This window comes from Anopheles merus, chromosome 2L, assembly GCF_017562075.2.
Source record: "Anopheles merus strain MAF chromosome 2L, AmerM5.1, whole genome shotgun sequence".
In the NCBI taxonomy this organism is placed as follows: domain Eukaryota; kingdom Metazoa; phylum Arthropoda; class Insecta; order Diptera; family Culicidae; genus Anopheles; species Anopheles merus.
This window is the reverse complement of record NC_054083.1, coordinates 37,755,014-37,767,978: the sequence shown is the minus strand read 5'-3', so window position 1 is coordinate 37,767,978 and position 12,965 is coordinate 37,755,014. Positions and strand designations below refer to the sequence as shown.

At 42.9% G+C, this 12,965-nt stretch overlaps 1 protein-coding gene across 9 annotated transcripts in view; it reads right to left on the bottom strand.

The window, feature by feature from the left end:
- Positions 1–12,965, bottom strand: part of LOC121593283 (potassium voltage-gated channel subfamily KQT member 1-like) — a 159,396-nt gene that overhangs the window by 5,269 nt on the left and 141,162 nt on the right. The gene's annotated exons all lie outside the window — the stretch shown is intronic.

Here is a 12,965-nt window from a genome sequence, read left to right as displayed (position 1 = left end):
GTGGAGGGTGAAAGTGTTTTTTTTTTGCATTTTTGTTTTGTTTTCGGTGTGAAATACACAGAACCGAAGGATAACATTGAAACACTCAGTCATAAACATCGCAAAACAGCTTCCGTGAGAAGGCGGGCGAGCACGTGTACGCGCGCACGCTAAGTAGGCCGTGCGAAGCAGAGTTTTCGAGCTTTTTCGAGGATGAAACGAACGTTGATGGGAAGGAAAGATTGTACTTTCTCGTCCGTCAAGTGCTCTCGGCTCTCGTGCGGAATGGGCAAATGCGTGCATCAAATGTTAACAGCGCTCCCAAGTGGAGCGTTTATTTCACTCCAAATGCTCTTCGCACTCGGAAAACATGCATCGATGGCGAAGCCTTTGCCGTGGAAAAATCCCTTCCGACGAGTGGTGCACCACTCATTAACACGTTCTCTGAACAGGGAACAAGTGGTGCCAATTGTAAAAAAGGAGCCAATTGTAAAAATGTAAAAGGTAATCTAATATACATATGTACAGAACAAAAAAAGACGAACAAACACACCTACTTCATGTACGATGCTTCTAGCGCCGGCTTTCTCTTCCTACGGGGAAACATTAAAACAAAAACAACAAAACACCACAGCACTGTTTCTGGGAATCTGGTTAACACTTAACACGTACATGCACGAACAGCAAACGCTGGGATGAAGGGGAAGGACCAAATACACCGTTTCAGGGAGAAGGAACGCTAAAAACAACCGCTTTTTTAAACCGAAACCCATTCACACGATTCCGAAACCTCCACAAACACGCTGCAAGCTCCACCATGACGGATGAGAATTGTGTCCGAAGAAAACCAACAAGCAGAAGCAAATCTAAGCGCCGCTAGCTATTGGGCGAAACCGGCCCGAAACCGGCCCGAAACCGGCCCTCGTCAGAACCATTAAAACCCTTCAATAATCGTTTCCCAAGAATGCACGTGAATGATGTCGTTAAGCGATGTTGAGGGTTTGCTCTTTTTATTGTAGACCTTCATCACATTTACTTGCCAACTTCTTGTGGCCAATCGAGGCGCGCTCGTTCGCTCTGCAAATGGCCTTCGATAAAAATTAATATTGACGGCATGTGCAGAAGGGTAGCCGATTAGGAATACACGAACGCGAGGTGAGTTCGATTTTGATGACGATCAGCCGGCAATCGGTTAAAGTTGAGGATGATTTGATAAGTTTGTTTTTCGATTTTTGGGCAGACATGACTTTTAGGAAAAATGATAAAAAAAAACCCATCTTCAGCTGTTTTTGAGGCTCTGGTTCAAGAGATTTATTGGCGCCATTTACTCAACGGCAACGGGCTTTTTTATGGTCCAACCGGCAGGCAAATAAAACATCATTTAGCTTGTAAAAGCGCACTGCACCTCACGGCATGAACCGTTTCCGGCATGTTGCGGGAGTTACAAATTTCACATGAAGGTGCGATTTATCCTAAGAGAGGATTTCACGCTCGACATGGCGCGCCCTTTCTTCCCACTGCCAGTGCAAACCGACACCGCCCCAACGGGAGGTAGCGAGCAGTTCGTAGGAAATATATATCTTCATTAAATTTTATGCAGCTCTGCTCCGTCTGCTACTGTTCAGCTTAAAATTCCACTTACACTCCAACCCTCCCCGGGGGTGGGGTTTAATTTTGAAGACAACGCTGTCTCTCTCTATCACTCTCTTTCCCCTTCCGAAACTGTGACGTTCAAGTTCATTGTGCCCGGGGTTTTGGGCGTATGTGTGGCAGCGTTTATCGTTACACTTGTGAGACGAGCTAATTAATTAGTCTTTACACGATTGGCTGCTGGCTTCTTGAGTCGTTTCATTCCCATTCCCATTCCCCTCCAACATCCGCTCCTTTGTTTCCAAAACCATTATCTGCCATCTTGGCAGGGCCTGCCTGCATGTGCACGTTGGTGCCGGCGCTTGGCAAAGAACTAATCGACTACTAAACTCCAGAATGGAGTGCGCCGAGCGCTCCAGAACCATGGCCCGCTGAAACATTGTTTGACATTAGTGTGTGTGTGTGTGTGTGGGAAACATTATCGTTAGCGGCACACGGTTTTTCACAGACATATCCACTCATAGTTTGTATAAGTGATCCGCGTACCACATCCACTCTCCGTCGGCAACGCTTTTTGAGCGGTTTGTAAATGTTTAATTGAGTTCTATTCGGCATACTTTTCATTTCTCCCATGCCGCACCACTAGGCGAAGAGATGAAGTGGTAGTAGCAAAAATAGAATAAAAAAGAACAAGCATTTGTATTACATCAGCCCTTTATGGCCCTTTCGGGGATGTTGTGCGGCACAATAAAACAGCAGCGGCAGTTGCAACAGTGCTACCAACGTTCGTGTTTGAAGTGCAAGTTGTTTTGTGGGAATTCGGTAATTCGAAGCGATCGGTGATGGATATTGTGCGCTTTTTGAAATCGATACATCGTGCGATTTATTGGCAAAAGGATAGAGTTTGAAAAAAAGAGGATGTAAATCTTGAACAATGGAATTGTAAGCACATCTCATTGTTGAATTGCTTGTGCATGTGCCAACACTAAAGTCTACATCGTTTAGAAATGTGGCACTTTTTTATGAAATGATGGTTCTTCTGGTGGACAAAAATGCAAACCTTTGTGTATTGCATTGCTAGTCGTTAAGAATGTGATGTTTCTTAGAGTTTACCACAATTTTAGATCACATAAAATCATTAAGGCCAGGCTACATTGATCGTACTCGCAAGTGTAATTTCGATTTTCACTAGCGCATCAGGCGGCGGCTGACCGAAGCATTTTGCCAAACAATTTGGAGCAGCTCCAGAAAATATATTATTTTTCCATGTTTTTTACTTTAATTGGACTGGAAAATGTTTGTAATTGATAGATAAACATATTGTGCAAGTATTTCAGCCATTTTCGCATCAAACAACGATGACAAAACTACTTAATTTTGAGATCCGGCACGACCATTCTCTCCAGGACCAAAAAAGCTTCCACCAGCCGCCGCCAGATGCGCTAGTGAAAATCAAAATTACACTACGGAGTACGATCAATGTAGCCCGGCCTTTAAAAAAGAAAGCAACCCATCACTAAGGTCGGGCTACATTGTCCGTACTCGCTAGTGGAATTTCGATTTTCACTAGCGCATCTGGCGGCGGCTGGTGGAAGCTTTTTTTGGTCGTCGGGGGAATGGACGTGTTGAATCTCAAAATTAATTAGTTTTTTCACCGTTTTTTGATGCGAAAACTGACGAAATACTTGCACAACATATTTATCTATCAATTACCAAGATGGACTGGACTGGAAAAGGTCCAGTTAAAGTAAAAAACATGGAAAAATAACGCATTTTCTGAAGCGGCTCCAAATTGTTTGGCAAAATGCTTCGGTCAGCCGCCGCCAGATGCTCTAGTGAAAATCGAAATTACACTTGCGAGTACGATCAATGTAGCCCGGCCTTTACTTTCATCATTTTTCGATGCGAAAATGACTGAAATATTTGCACAACATATTCACCTATCGATTTCAAAGTTTTTCCAGTCCAGGTTAAGAAAAAAACTTTTAAAAATAACATATTTCCTGAAGCACCTGCAAATTGTTTGGCGAAATGCTTCGGTCAGCCGCCGTCAGATGCGCTAGTGAAAATCGAAATTGCACTAGCGAGTACGGACAATGTAGCCCGACCTTAGTGATGGGTTGCTTTCTTTTTTAAAGGCCGGGCTACATTGATCGTACTCCGTAGTGTAATTTTGATTTTCACTAGCGCATCTGGCGGCGGCTGGTGGAAGCTTTTTTTGGTCCTGGAGAGAATGGTCGTGCCGGATCTCAAAATTAAGTAGTTTTGTCATCGTTGTTTGATGCGAAAATGGCTGAAATACTTGCACAATATGTTTATCTATCAATTACAAACATTTTCCAGTCCAATTAAAGTAAAAACATGGAAAAATAATATATTTTCTGGAGCTGCTCCAAATTGTTTGGCAAAATGCTTCGGTCAGCCGCCGCCTGATGCGCTAGTGAAAATCGAAATTACACTTGCGAGTACGATCAATGTAGCCTGGCCTTTAAGATCATTTGTCAGATGCAGAATGAATTTATTTTAGTAGTAAAAACTAGTATATGGGTGGTACAAAACAAATAATAAGAAATTTCCAAGAAAAACAATTAACTATTACCATTTTTATTGTTCAAATCTGTTCTGTTTTGTTCCCAAAGAAACCATTTTAAGCTCAGACAAACCAGAAAAACCGTTCCGTTCTTAAAAGACCAAAGCTTTCAAGACTTCTCAAAGAAACGAACAGAGAATACAGTGCTATGACTTTTAAACTATTTTCCATTGCTGTGTTTGTAGGTCTTCCTGCATGCTCAAAAAGCAATGACATGTTCTCTCGATCCGTTAATTGCTTTCGAATATGTCAGTTTGTATAGTGCTTTTGATTAGTGACGAAAGAATCTATAAGGACCTAAGTCACATTAAGACTTTCGGCAGACATACATAGTGGCTTTGATGGCCCATTCACAGTGATTTCCATCTACCGGCTAGAACTCTTTCAACGCTGCCTTTAAAATCCCCCCGTTAGCCCCTCGTTTTGCTACTATAATATTTTACTACATAAAAATAATTACCAACCTGTTTTGCCTGACAAATAGCTACCGGAGTAAACCCATCATCCACAGTGTACACAAGCACTCATGGCTGCATCCAGAGAAAGAACAACTACTTTCCCAATCTCTCTACACCAGTGGAACAAATCCCACCGGTCCTTCCTCATCCCTACACGTAGCCAATCAAGCACACACACACACACACACACACCAACCACCGACCGTAAGCAGCTGGCAGCTGGCTTGAAATCATCCTTCGGCAACGCATCCCGAAACAAGCTCCAACGTCAAGAAACAACAATGTTCCGGGTTTGTTATGCTCCTTCCGGTAGCATGTACTCTAATGATGCTGTGATACCGAAAACACTGCTTGCTCGCATTCCACCGCAAACGCCAACCACAGCCACCAGGTTGTGAGGTTACCGCAGGCACTCGCCACGGACTCGACCCTTTCTGCTGCACGGAAACGGCTACACACATCAAACCCCCACCACCCAGCCAGAAAAAAGCTCCAGAGAGTAGCTCCAGCTCCCAAGGGTTGAGTTGTGGCAAACGATGGACTCGTTTGTTCTGTGCCTCGCTCATCCCTGTTGGTGATGCTTGTGATTTTGGATGGGCACGATCGGCTCCTCTTCATCTTGTGCCCCTGTCCCAAAAGGGGGATTTCGCACGGAGCAGCAGGGGGTGTTAGCCATATGTACAATTTTCTAGATTTTATCGACTGTCGACTTCCGGTCTTTGGAAGTCTTTGGAACTTATGTGCCATCCTTGTCGGCAGTTGATGACAGCTTGCCGCCAACATGGCAAAGTTGAACCGTACATCCAGAGAGAACATTTGTGAAGGGTGCTAGTGGTGCTTGTGATTCTAGCCATTGTGGGAGAATGGGTGGATGGGAGGTAAACATAAACATGATCAAATTATTATCGAACCGTGAGCTACAGTGTACAGTTCTGGGCTGTATGGCTGCGTACCCTTGAGATGATATCCTTTTTCAAACTTTGGTTTGTGTAGGATTGCAATGTAAAGCATAAAGGTCGGAGATAAACACACACACACGCTGGAGAAGCGTATGTATGAAAGTAGGCCACACACACACATGCATAAACAGTGTAATGGTGTACAAGTTTATTTTCAACTTCCGGACATTCATAACAAACTATCGCTCGAGGTTGAGGTTGCGAGCAGCAGCTGTGCCCGTTTCCATCGCACGGCAGGATCAAATAATCCTCTTTGGGAGGCGATCAAATCCCAGCCTATAGCATACGTTTGTAGCCAGCTGCGTTTATACAGTGCGGTACGGTAAACAACGACAAGCTTGTGAGGAGCAAAGCTCACCTGAGCAACTCCGCCCCTTAAAAAAGGTGAGGTAAAAGTGGGTCAAACCGAAGCGTAACGCAATAAGCGTCCAATCAAGCGGACGCTTCGAGCAATAAGTCTGCCCAGGAAGAAATGCGAATAGACCGTTACACACCGTCACGAGGACGACACCTTTTAAGCTGACATTCAGCTCGCACAATTTATGCCGCAGTTTGGGGCTCATTCGGCGCTGAACTGGGACACTATTGATGAAAGCCACAATCTATTTCTTTACCCACGTGTGTCTGGCGATAGAATCAACTCCCTACCGCAACAAAAAAAAAACGGGAGAAAGCTGTCAGGAAGAGGTAGTGAATCGAAATGAAATTTCTTATCGTAAGGATAACTGTCCTGTTCGGTTGTGTGGAAGTGCTCGAAAAGTCAACGGGAGCACTCAGACAGAACCTGTAAGCCATTTCTCCGCTTCTATCCCAAAAAAAAAAGATGCTAGAAATGTGGGTGTGTTCCCTTGGGATCACCATCCTGCTTCCCTGTAATGCATTCAGTAAATTGAACTGGAAGGTTTAATAACACCATCTGCCTTCTGGTGAAAGAATTCCAGGGATGTGTGTGTGTGTGTGGCGTGTGGTTTGTTTTGCTTCGTTTGTCGGCCATCGTATTTCGATTGAAGTGTTTCGAGAGTGTGTGTGTGCGTGTGTGTGCTTGGGAGAGGTTGTACACGTACCGAACCGTAAAAGGGTATTGGAAACGCTATAGGTTCAAGCACTACCAGGTAAGCGCTTTCGTTCGACCAGCGAACCGATCCAATAATCATCGCTCGTTCCGATATCATGGCCGCATGCTTCGCTTACATATTATTGCAGTGCGGGAATAAAATCACTAAAGCCTGCGGAACGCACACAGCTGGACGGATAGCATCGGAAGGATGGGTTTACACGCTCACAATACCGAACGAAATGGGGTATAAACACACAGGCTGCAGTGCAGCCCACAATGCAATTTAAAAGTCAATGACGGACGTACACGATGCGATTTCAACCGTAAGCGTTGCTGCAATGTTGCACCTGGACATGGTTTGTTGGTGGTGCCCGTTACAAATCAAACATCCGGTTGTCCATGTCAATATTCAGCTATTGTGAATGTGTGTGTGTATGTGTTAAAGACTGTAGCAAGAAATTGCACTGCGTTCCCTGTCAGAACTGGCATGACGAAGTGCTGTATCATTGCAACAATAGGGCAAGGGCATGGGCAAATCCAATTCCCTGGAAAAGGGGTTGCCGCAGTACACAGTTTGCAGTGGATTAAATTTCAACCATTACACAAGACAAACTGCTTCATTCGCTTACACTTTGCGTCAGTTATGGTTATGTTATGTTTCGTTTAAACATAGATTTGGTCTTTTTCATCTGGTTCCGGGTAGGATGGGCACACTTTGAATCCTTGGACAATGATGGCTTACATTTCTTCCTCAAAGTCTTGAATTTTAAACAAAACGTCTCATTTACGTGAGCAAAAGGTCTGCATCGTGTTTTTCCATATCAAAAGTATCAGTATCACAAAGAAAGGAGGGTTGTTTTTTCTCTCCTTTCTCCATATATTCAGTTCCCAATTCAAGATTATGGATGAAAAATCCGTAATCAATCCATTTTCGGGGAGGAATGAAAGAAAGCAAAAGTTGTTACCTCATCGCCACGAGCGACGCACAAAAAGGCATCATTTTGCCGTTCGTCAGATCGGTGCACACCACTTGCCGTACGGTGTGATAATATTGTAAGTTTTACCCAGTTGCTTTTTTGTTGTTGCTCTATCCATGCTTTAGATGATTTGGCATGCATGCATGCATGCTCGCACCCGTAACGTACTTGCCGCCGGTAATGCTTTTCCCATTTTTACACACTTATCGCTGCGCTGTGGTGCAGGCGACTGGCAGGAGTGTGCACAGAGTGCTGACAGCAAAAAGGGCATCCAAATGTAAGGCAGACGACACGACCTATATAAATAGGGAGCAGGGAGAAAGATACAAGAAGAGCAACAAAAAAAAAACAACCTCCCGATGGCACCAATTCCAAAGTGGCGAAGGTGAAATGTATTGAAATGTGAAATGGAATGGAAAAACCCGTCATCAGCCGGGAGCAGCATGGTTTGGGCATGGTGCGCAGCGAGACACAGACGATGTAATGGGTGGGGAGTTAAGATGAGGCGGGGTGGCCTTATCGTGCAACGTGTGCAGCTTGGTAGAGCGTTTAGAGATTGGAAAGGATTAAAGCTCCAATTTTCGGTGTTTCACTTTGTGTCTTGCTTGTGTCGATGTTTGTGGGGAAGCTTTGGAAGCAGCAAGTGAAGCAAGGTACAGTGGAGGTACATTGTTATCCCAATAAGTTGCTGGCCGTAAGGAAAAAAGGGAAAATAGAGCGAGTGAAAATTGACGGAGAAAGTTATCTTTAATACGAAAGGTTGCAAAAAAAGGACTGAAATCAATTTAAATGTATTGGATTATTGGTTAAAATGTAAATTGTTAGGTGCACTAAACCTCGTACTATTGAAAACAATGTTTTCGATCTAGCAAAAAGGCTGTGTAACTTTAAATAATTGAACTAAAAAATTCAATATGAAACACTAATTAAATATATTACAAGATGCATAATATTCGAAAGTTTTGTAAATATAAAAAGATGAAACTAAATATAAAAGTATAAAAGTAATTTGTAAAAGTTTGTGTTGACGAAAAGTTTCAATGATCAAAAATACATTTTTTCAGCAAACTTTCAAAAGTTCTTTTTGAATTAAATCGAATCTAATGAAGCACAGTTACATTTTACCATACTTTTCGATGTTCAATGCCGAAGCCAACAAAATGGAAAAAGTTGCACTTAAACTCAACTCAAGCATAAACTGTAAAAACCGTTTCAAACGAAACAAAAAGCCCAAAACAGTTAATTACCACGTAAAAAGGGCAAACCATTACGGGGCCCGGAAATACAGTCATTCCCATTTCTGTTATCTAAAACACAGGGCACGGGTACCAGGTACAGCTGTTTTCTCTACAGTAAACCCTCTAACGGTAGTCTAATTTTAGCTTTCCCATTCTTGCACTCAAAAGAACAAAAAAAAAACACCAAAACGTTCGATTAGTTTTTCAATTTTGCATACCACGACCATCATCTGCAGCACAGCACAAAACCGACCGTTTGGCCGGAGCTCCCAAAAAACCCGAGGTCACCATGATCAGCCACAAACGATAAACGGAAAAAAGAACGCCTAGCAGGCGAAATAAATACGAAAACGAGCCAATATCCGATTAGAAGGGAAAGATAAGGGGGAAACGATTTAAAAAATGTAACAAAAAATCCTAAAAACTAGCCGGAAGTTTTCAGCCTAAATTGGGTAGTAAAGAAACGACGAAGAAGAACAACAACAGCACCCGAAAATGAGGACACACTTACGAAAACAATCGCTAGAACAAAACAGGATCGGACGACGAGGAACAACGACCAAAACACCCGCACACACACACGCATACGATGAAGATTGTGTTTGTTGCTCAATTTTAATCCAATTCGGTCGTGTTACCCAAAATGTGACCCTATAAAACGCTATCTGGGGCCGCTACTATTTTGTGGCCGCTGCTAAATTGCGTGGTGCGTGGTACACCGGACAAAACAAAACGAAAAAGAAACACCGTTCATCGAAGCACAATCGAACCGATTGCTGGACAAATAATGCTGGTGTGGGGAATGGTAGAACGATTGGCAGAAAAAGCTAACGTGTAAACATATACAACAAGAATCACACAACGAAAAGACAAGACTATATGGAACAGTGAAAAACAGAGAGAGAGAGAGAGAGAGAGAGAGAGAGAGAGCGGGAAATACAAAGAGACAGAGCATAGCTAGGTAATGCTAGAGGAAACAAACAAAGAACAAAGAGAGAAACAAGATAGACAGAACAAGAAGAACACCACAGCGACAGGCAGACACAGGCACAAAGAAAGGAATAAAGCAGGCAACGGCTTTCAGCAGAGTAGAACGGAACAAAAAAATATATAAACAGAGCGAGAAAACAGATTTCACAGACTCACTATCGAATGGTTTTGATGATGTTTGTGTTTGCTTGCGTGTCGGGAGAGTTTTTGCTTCTTCTGTGTGCTTGTTTTCATTTTTTTTCTCTCTCTCTCTCTATATGACTTTGCGATGGCGGAAGCAACGGTTGGTGGTGAGGTTGAATGGGAGGTGGGTTGAAGGTGAGTGGCCCTGTAGCCCCCTGTTTTTACTATCATCAATGGACGTGCGCGTTTTGTTAGTGAAGCTTAACTGATTATACGGGGCACCGGGCGCCTCCATCGGTGAGAAGGGTCCGGTGGTGGATTTATTTTTTTTTGTAGCTTTCATACGTGTACGTGTGTTTTCCATCGGTCACATCTTTGATAGAGGCTCGGTATTGATTTCGTTTCGGTGTGTCCACTACACACAAGCGGTAGCGATTTGATCGTCTGTTTCTGTCGTTTTCTCCCACCCGTTTTGTGTCATCTTTTGTCAATGTTTGGCCGGTAGAAAATTGTAATGCGCACACTGTGGGGGAGGAAAATTTCCATTTTTCGTTTTCACCTTTCTGCAGGCTTATCACACATTGTACACGGTCGACCGGTGACGACGGTGTGTGCGTGAATGGTTCGCTGCTATCGATGTGTGGCACATGGTGGTGTGTCCCCCTTCAGCCACCGTCAAGCCAGTTCGGTTTTTCCCTTTCAATTTTCTAGGGCTGAGCAAACCATCGGTTGGGCCAAAGGTTATCCGATTATTCAAATTTCCCACACCTTCTCCACCGGGAGCACAGGAAACAATGCACGAATGCAGCACTATTGGATTTGCTGCTTCGTGCTGTGTTTTGTGCTGTGCTTCTTATTGTGGCAGGTGTGATGGCTGTTTACTGTGTAGCTATCCTCTGCTTTTTTTTGTTTTGGTCGATCCACATCCACGTGTTTACGGTTGAATGGACTGCCGTCGTGTTATTCGTTCCCGAATGCGACAAGTACGCAAAGCGAGGATCGAAAGGGGAGAAACAGATGCTGCCCTTTCAGGCCTGGCCCCGTTTTACCGCACACGTTTAGCAGTGTGGGGCAGCCCGGTGTCCCCACCTGACTGGCATTAGTTTGAGTCTGTGTTTATTTGCTCTCTATTCCACCCCGATCGAGTGATGAAAGCGCGTGGCGTGGCGAGAGAGTTTCAGTGGCTCATCCCCATTGGCGGCCGAATTCATGTCCCGTGCGTTCCGGATGCTTCCGCGGCTGCCCTCGGCATCGACACTGTTAGAGCGATGTGGATGAGCTATAGTCGTCGTACGATGGCGCTACGAAGTAGGAAGGCAAGAGGCCAGTTTTTTTTTTGCAAATGGAAATGCAGAATGGGATTTTATCGTTATTTGATTGCGTTTTGTTTTACTCTTTTGTTTGTTTTTGTTTTTTTTTCACGGTTTGATTTAAGGGATTTTGTTGTTTTGTTTGTTTTAGTTTAGCGGCCACGCAAAACCATCCGAATTGGGAGTGACAATACACAGGGGTAGACAAGGTTTGATTAGACGAAAAGGGATAGTGAGCGAACAGGTACAGCACACGTGAGAGAGAAAAGCGTGGGTGGAGGGGGAGAGTGGATATGAAATGGGGACGAATTTGAAGCTAGCGCTATTTATCAGACCAGATCAGGTGTTTTTAGCAACTGAAGGTTCGAAGTGGACACCACTGGAGGGCAATTTATTTATTCACAGATGTTTCATTTGAGCGGCAGATAGAAGAGAATCACGGGAGGAAGGAGAAGGATATCATATATTTTAGGTAATAAATCGACATAGTTATGAAAAATTTATGTTCAATGTTCAAATGATTTTAAGGGAACTTATGAGTGGATGCGTGAAGGAACATATTTGTATAAATGATTTTCGTTAGAAAGGTTTTTTACGTTATAAATCGTTTAAAATATATTTTCTTAAATACTTCATAATATTATAGTATAAAAATATTAGAACTATAACCAATATTTATGTTGAAATGAATAATCGAGGCCGAACCGTCGGTTTAAATTGCTTATTGAAAATAAAGTTAATATAATTGAATAAATTTCTAAAGACAGGAGTCGATGTAATGGTTCTAAAGCGTACTGCCGTATTATGAAGCAATTTTCCATGAATAATGATTTTTAAAGGAATTGTTTAAGATTTCATTTTGTATCAGTCTCAGATTTTTATGTTATCAGTTTTAACACATAAGATTAATAATTTAACTAAAAAAGCCTATTGGATAATGTGGGCTAGGCTTTGATCTCATCGAAAACTGATACAGATAATTTGTAAAATGCGCTGTAAAAAACATCAAAAACGAAAACGAACCTAGGCGGACCACTTCAAAATACGAACACTTCTTTTTCACTCATAAATCAAAAAAATACTTTTTAAAATATCAAATACATTATTGATATGTGCTTGATTGACGAAAGGTGCACATTTCTAGTGCCATACAAACATATTTCTGGTGAGCAAAATTAGTTTGTATTTCCGACACCGAAATGCGGCCCTTGCTCCTACGGTGCTTGTAAAAAAAAAAAACGCTGGGACTGTACAGTGATCTAAAGGAGCCGAAAAGTTGTATATACATCGTCTGTAAACAAGGTGAACCAACAACTATCAATGGACGACTAAACGGTGGTGGGAAAAACGCTCTCGGTGGACACTAGGCAAAGAGTGGGAAGTTGGTAGAGCTCTAAGAACCTAAGCTTTACCTTGCACGCATTAGATGTGCAGTTGAAAGAGAACTAATGTGTGAGAGGGTGTGTGTGTGTGTGTAGGTGTGTTTTGTGTGTGTGTGTGTGTGTGTGTGTGTGTGTGTGTGTTTTGAGGATGGTAGTGGACTACAATCCGCCAGTACAGTACATTGAAATGCTTTATACAAAGTGTTCAACGAGCCTGTCATTGAATCGGCGTTCCATCGAAACGTTTGAAGCGTTCGAAGAGCACCGTGTTTTTTTTTTGTTCGTGTTTCCTACTGTCAACTACCGAGCGAA